Here is a 5,000-nt window from a genome sequence, read left to right on the forward strand (position 1 = left end):
CTTTTCTAATCCCATTTCATTTCTTTTTGTATACAAAAAAAAACTTGCATTGAATAGTAATAGACCCCGTATTGCGAACAACATTATGTATAGAATGTTCTTTTTGGTTTTCTGTTTGAGTAAGATATGTCTGTTTTTGTGTTGGTGGGTGTGAATTTTTGGGGGAAAATTCTGAAAATGGCTGGTAAGTAAAAGGTTAAAGGCAATATTAAAAGGGCAACTGGTACCCTAACATATGTAATTGACCCCAGCATGGCACAAGCGATCATAAGCTGGTTGAATACTGTGACAAAACACCTATGTGGTCAATGTGCTTAATGAATTCCATGTACTCTCCCAACAGGCCATGTGGAACTAAATTTCCATTTTACTCAATGCAAGTCACTGTAAAGTTTCTTTCTGAAACCATCGCTTCAAACATTGTCGTCGCTGTTTATAGCAATTTACTCAGAGGTACAGGTACCTTAATCAAGTGGAATAAATAGAAGTTGATATTGGAAAGTGACCTATAACACAATACAAAGGCTAGATTTGGCTATCACGCATCTGATCAGTGGCCACCCACTTTTTGCCTCTTTCTGATTTGAAACGTAACACTGTATTGCTTGTCTTTCAGTACCATGACTTTTGTTTCCATTTCTTTGTGTTTTACTTGACCAAGTCATTACTCCTTAACATCAATTATCAATATCAAGAATATTCATTGCATAAAATTCTTAATATGATAAGTATTAAACCTTTGTCTAGAGCTTTTTATGTGGATTTTTTTCCAGCTGTTGTTGTAAAAGCAGACAACTACATATTGATCTCTATTGGAAGTAATAACATTTTAAAAAAAAATCTTTTGTTGTTAAAAAAAAAACAATTTCATTTATTTATTTTTTGCCTAATATTGTAAAAGCCAGACAAACTACGTATGGATCTTTCTTTTGATTCAATCCATCAACTTCCTTTTCTCTGAGTCAGTCTGAGCCTGACAAGGTCTGAAAGTAGAGCAATAACCACTTTAAAACTCCTTAAATGAAAAACAAAACAAATTAAAACAACAAAAACACAAGGTCTCTAACCTTTTTCATCAAGTTCTTCACTGATGTTAATTTGACCTAAGGGGTCCCGTCTGCTTGGTTGGCAGAATGCGCATTTCACATGCAAAGGAATTGGTGTGATTCTGGTTGCAGTCAAGATTTTCTTTCATCCTCCTGCCCACCCAAGTTATTGGATAGCTGAGTCTGTTAGATTTGGCAGAAAGTACTTTGCCATAGACTTGTGTCCTACCAAAAGCAAAAGTCCATATTATCTGGGGTAAACTGCCGTTCTATGAGCCTTATGGCTTTGAAGAACTCTTTTTAAAAAATCTGATCTTGAGATCCCTCAAAAGCACAATAAAAAAAAATCCTCTAATACAAGCTATTACTACATCTTTTCTAAAAATTGTTTTAATGATACATGTTTAACTTGAATGGCTTTTGCAGACTTATGGCAAAATCGACAACAGTCGGCCTTCAAATGGCAAAGACCTAACAGTCGTGAAGGAAAAACCTCCCGCGGGCAGTTGAAATGGCAAAACTTAAACACCGTCTCAAAGTGCTCATGTCCCACAGAAAAGTACATGCAGTTGAGGGGTAAGTGCTGTTGATTTAATCCTGGGGTAATGTAACATTCTTTATTCTAAAATCACCCATAAATTTTTTAAAAAGTTATTTTTGAACCATTAAGAATCTTTCCTAAATAAGATTCAAAGATGCCTATTACAGATGTAAATCCATTCTGAAAATTCATTTCACTCTCAAAGATGAAAAAGAAAACAAAACTATTTTTTTTTTTCATTCTCAAACTTTTCTTTTTTTTTAAACGTTCTAAAAATTTTTTTAACAGGAAAATGTCTTCAGCCAGCGAAACACTTGGCCTTACCAAGTCTCATCGGCAGTTAGAGTTCAAGGAAAAGAGAAAGGGGAAGTCAATAGACTAGTTATGATTGGCCATATGTTGTACAAGGCCTCCTCCACAAAGCTTACAAGGGCCAATCCAGGACCTTGATGATGTCTTCTTCAAGTATGGGTAATACGGACAGTAACATTATAAGCAGCACAAAGGCAGTTTCGGACGTTATCTCGTGAAGAGGATCAACAATACCTTCATCTTCATCCTCGTCAATGCTGGCTGTGCCAGGATCTCTTTCTCCACATTCAGACCCATATCGGACAATGCCACACCAACAAGCCCAAAAAAGACTTTCCCTGGATCAGTTGTTGTCAAAAGTAGGTGATCAAATAAATGTAATACTATGAACGTTTTATTAAGTGCATTTCCACAGATTCACAATGTTCACATATTCACCCACCTTGGCAGGCCATAATGAATGTGTTCCCCTCTTATTTGTCCAGCTTTTACAAAAGTAATTTCTACCATATCCAAACAAGATCCAGTCAGCCGCTGCTCCTTGTTGGATGGTGGATGAGTGTAGTTTGATGGTGCGACTTTTTTGAGCTATTTGGGTCAAATGTTAATGTGTATAAGTATGGGAGGTGGTCAATCATTCTGCAGTTTTAGACATCTATATGTTCATAACAATTCAAATCTTTTGAAGAAAAAAAAATGATAATGGACTTTATATTATATTATATGCAAATACCACATTGTTTGTTCCAAGTCGTGATCTGCAAAGGTGTAAAACAAAATTTAACAACTTAAATAAAGAATAAAATACATGAGGCAGTCCTACGGTTGAAAATCTTCTTGTAACAAAACAAAAACAAACCAAAATAACAACAGCAAAAAAAAAAAAAAAAAAAAAATTAAAAATTATGAAAAAAGCCCAACAAAATAAAAATTTAAGAAAACCAAACATTTACCCCCCCCCCCCCCCCCCCCCCCCAAAAAAAAAAAAAATCATTCAAAGATATTGTGATATTGTGGTTCCTTTTATTTTTAAAATATTTTTTTGTTGTTGTTGTTGACTGAAAAAGGGTTTGAGTTCAATGTTTTGTATTATTTGATTTTTGGGTTGTTTATTATTAGTTGCTGTCTTCATTTTTGTTTTTATTCTCAAAACTCAGGATTGGTTTAATAGTCACTCTAATTATTTCTTTATTTTATCCTCTCTTTATTTTTTTTTTTACCACTGTCAGACTTGAGACCTCAAAAGATGAAGTTAGTTACAGTCAGAGGGGTTCGTTTTCATGTCGAGTCAAATGGAACCAAATTGTCCCGAGTTGATGACACGTCAGGGCAAAAGCAAGGTATGTCTTTTGTTTATTCCTGACCCGTTGCCTCAAAGTAATAAATTAGGGAATAGGTAGTGGTCCTAGATAAAAATCTGAAAAAGTTTTGTATGTATCAGTGCAAGGCAAAACAGAGAGAAAAATACAAGAAAATAAACCCAAAATATCCCAAAAAATCAGCCTGTGTGCAGGATGATTTTCAAAGCAAAAACAAAAAAGAACCAAAGCCAAAAAAAACAAACAAACGCAGCCCACCTGGCAGCCTGATCTTCAAAGCAGAGAGAAAAGTAGTAGAAGAAAAAAAAAAACACCTCAAAATATCAGCCTTTGATTTTCAAAGCAGAAAAAATAATACATAAATTTTGGGATGTTTTTTTTTTTTTTTTCGTGTATTTTTCTTTCTTCTTTTTCTGGTATTAAATCAAACAACACTTTTCAGATTTTTTTCAAAATAATATTGTATCGGGTTTGAAGTAGAAGCTGAAAATTTGAATTACACATAAAATATGAGACATGGGTTAAGTTTATCTGTTTTGAAGTGAGACCATCGCATCAATCCGGTATTAAGATGGAATGTACTAGATGAAGATAAATCGAGTTTCATTATAGTCTGAATCAGGAAAGTTAAGCGTTTTGTTATTTAAGATATGAAGCTCATTGTCCTTAATGTAGATTACTCTAGCAGGGTTTTTGTGCGGCTATGTGGTCTAGTGGTATTACACTCACCTTCCAATTGGAATGTCCTGAGTTCATTCCAGCTCTGAGCGGCGCATAATTGAGTCCTTGGAATAGGCTCTTAATCACATGATCTCACTGTAATCAGGTTTAAAATGAGTACATAGCTATTAACAGTATTGTCTCTGTCGGGTAAAATAAATTGTAATATCGCCTAACAGTTGTCATGTCTCATCCTGCATGTTAAGTGTTGCTGTTGGCCAGGATCCCTTGTAAAGTGCTTTGAGCATGTTTAGTGGATATTGTGCTATATTTTAACCTCAAGTTTCAGCCAGACGTAAAAACTGTTTTGAGATAATTGGTCACAAATAGAATTAAGAGTGCTGAGATAAGGTAAAAGAGAACACGGACAAAGTTTTATAATCTAGAGATGTTCAAAATGTTTGATTTCACTAAAATAAAGAAAATCAAATTATACTGTGCGGCTAAAAGATGACCCCAGTATTAAAAGCACTCAAGTTACACTTTCATGATTTTTAGCGAATCAGTGATAAACTTAAAGCATGACCACCTCATTTCACTCACCATTTATTTTCATGATAAACAAAAATCATAGACCCTTGTTTTTCATTACTGCAGTTTTATTTCTTGTATCCTCTATATAAGTAAGTAGTAAGCTTCACAGTCCAAATGACGCTTGCTGAGAATTGTGTGATTCAGTCATGGTCGACAAGTATAGCTGCTCTCTTCATCCATGTTGTCAATTGTTTCCATTGGTCGCAGTCCTGGGCCAGAGTTTTGAGGCTGTCAAGATCTTCTTTTGACTATATAGCCGTATCCAAATTTTAACCTCCATTTTTTTCAAAACTAACTTCCTGTGACTTACTTACTTCAAGCACTAGGCTCTGCTAAAGAGAGTGTGCTATATCTAAAGCCAAAACTCTCTTGATTGAATCAAACGACATTAAAGCCACTCTGCTGTGTTTTCATTAGAATTTTTCAGATTCAAAATCATTTGTCATTATTCAAATCAGGAGAGCTGATAAAAACTAGATATTGTGCCTTGCTTCCCAAGTTCTTCGAAAATATTATCTTTGTTTGAAG

The 5,000-nt window shown here is 34.6% G+C and overlaps 1 long non-coding RNA gene across 1 annotated transcript in view; it reads left to right on the forward strand.

Moving 5' to 3' along the window:
* The first annotated feature begins 2,206 nt into the window (after positions 1–2,206).
* Positions 2,207–5,000, forward strand: part of LOC144961510 (uncharacterized) — a 3,033-nt gene continuing 239 nt past the window's right edge. The window contains exons 1-2 of the long non-coding RNA XR_013643185.1: positions 2,207–2,258; positions 3,129–3,239. This is a non-coding gene — a long non-coding RNA (uncharacterized LOC144961510). The remainder of the gene's footprint in view (positions 2,259–3,128; positions 3,240–5,000) is intronic.

Source organism: Berghia stephanieae, unplaced genomic scaffold (genome assembly GCF_034508935.2).
Source record: "Berghia stephanieae isolate SIO BIC M18660-M18661 unplaced genomic scaffold, UCSD_Bste_1.3 scaffold2731, whole genome shotgun sequence".
Classification (NCBI taxonomy): Eukaryota; Metazoa; Mollusca; class Gastropoda; order Nudibranchia; family Aeolidiidae; genus Berghia; species Berghia stephanieae.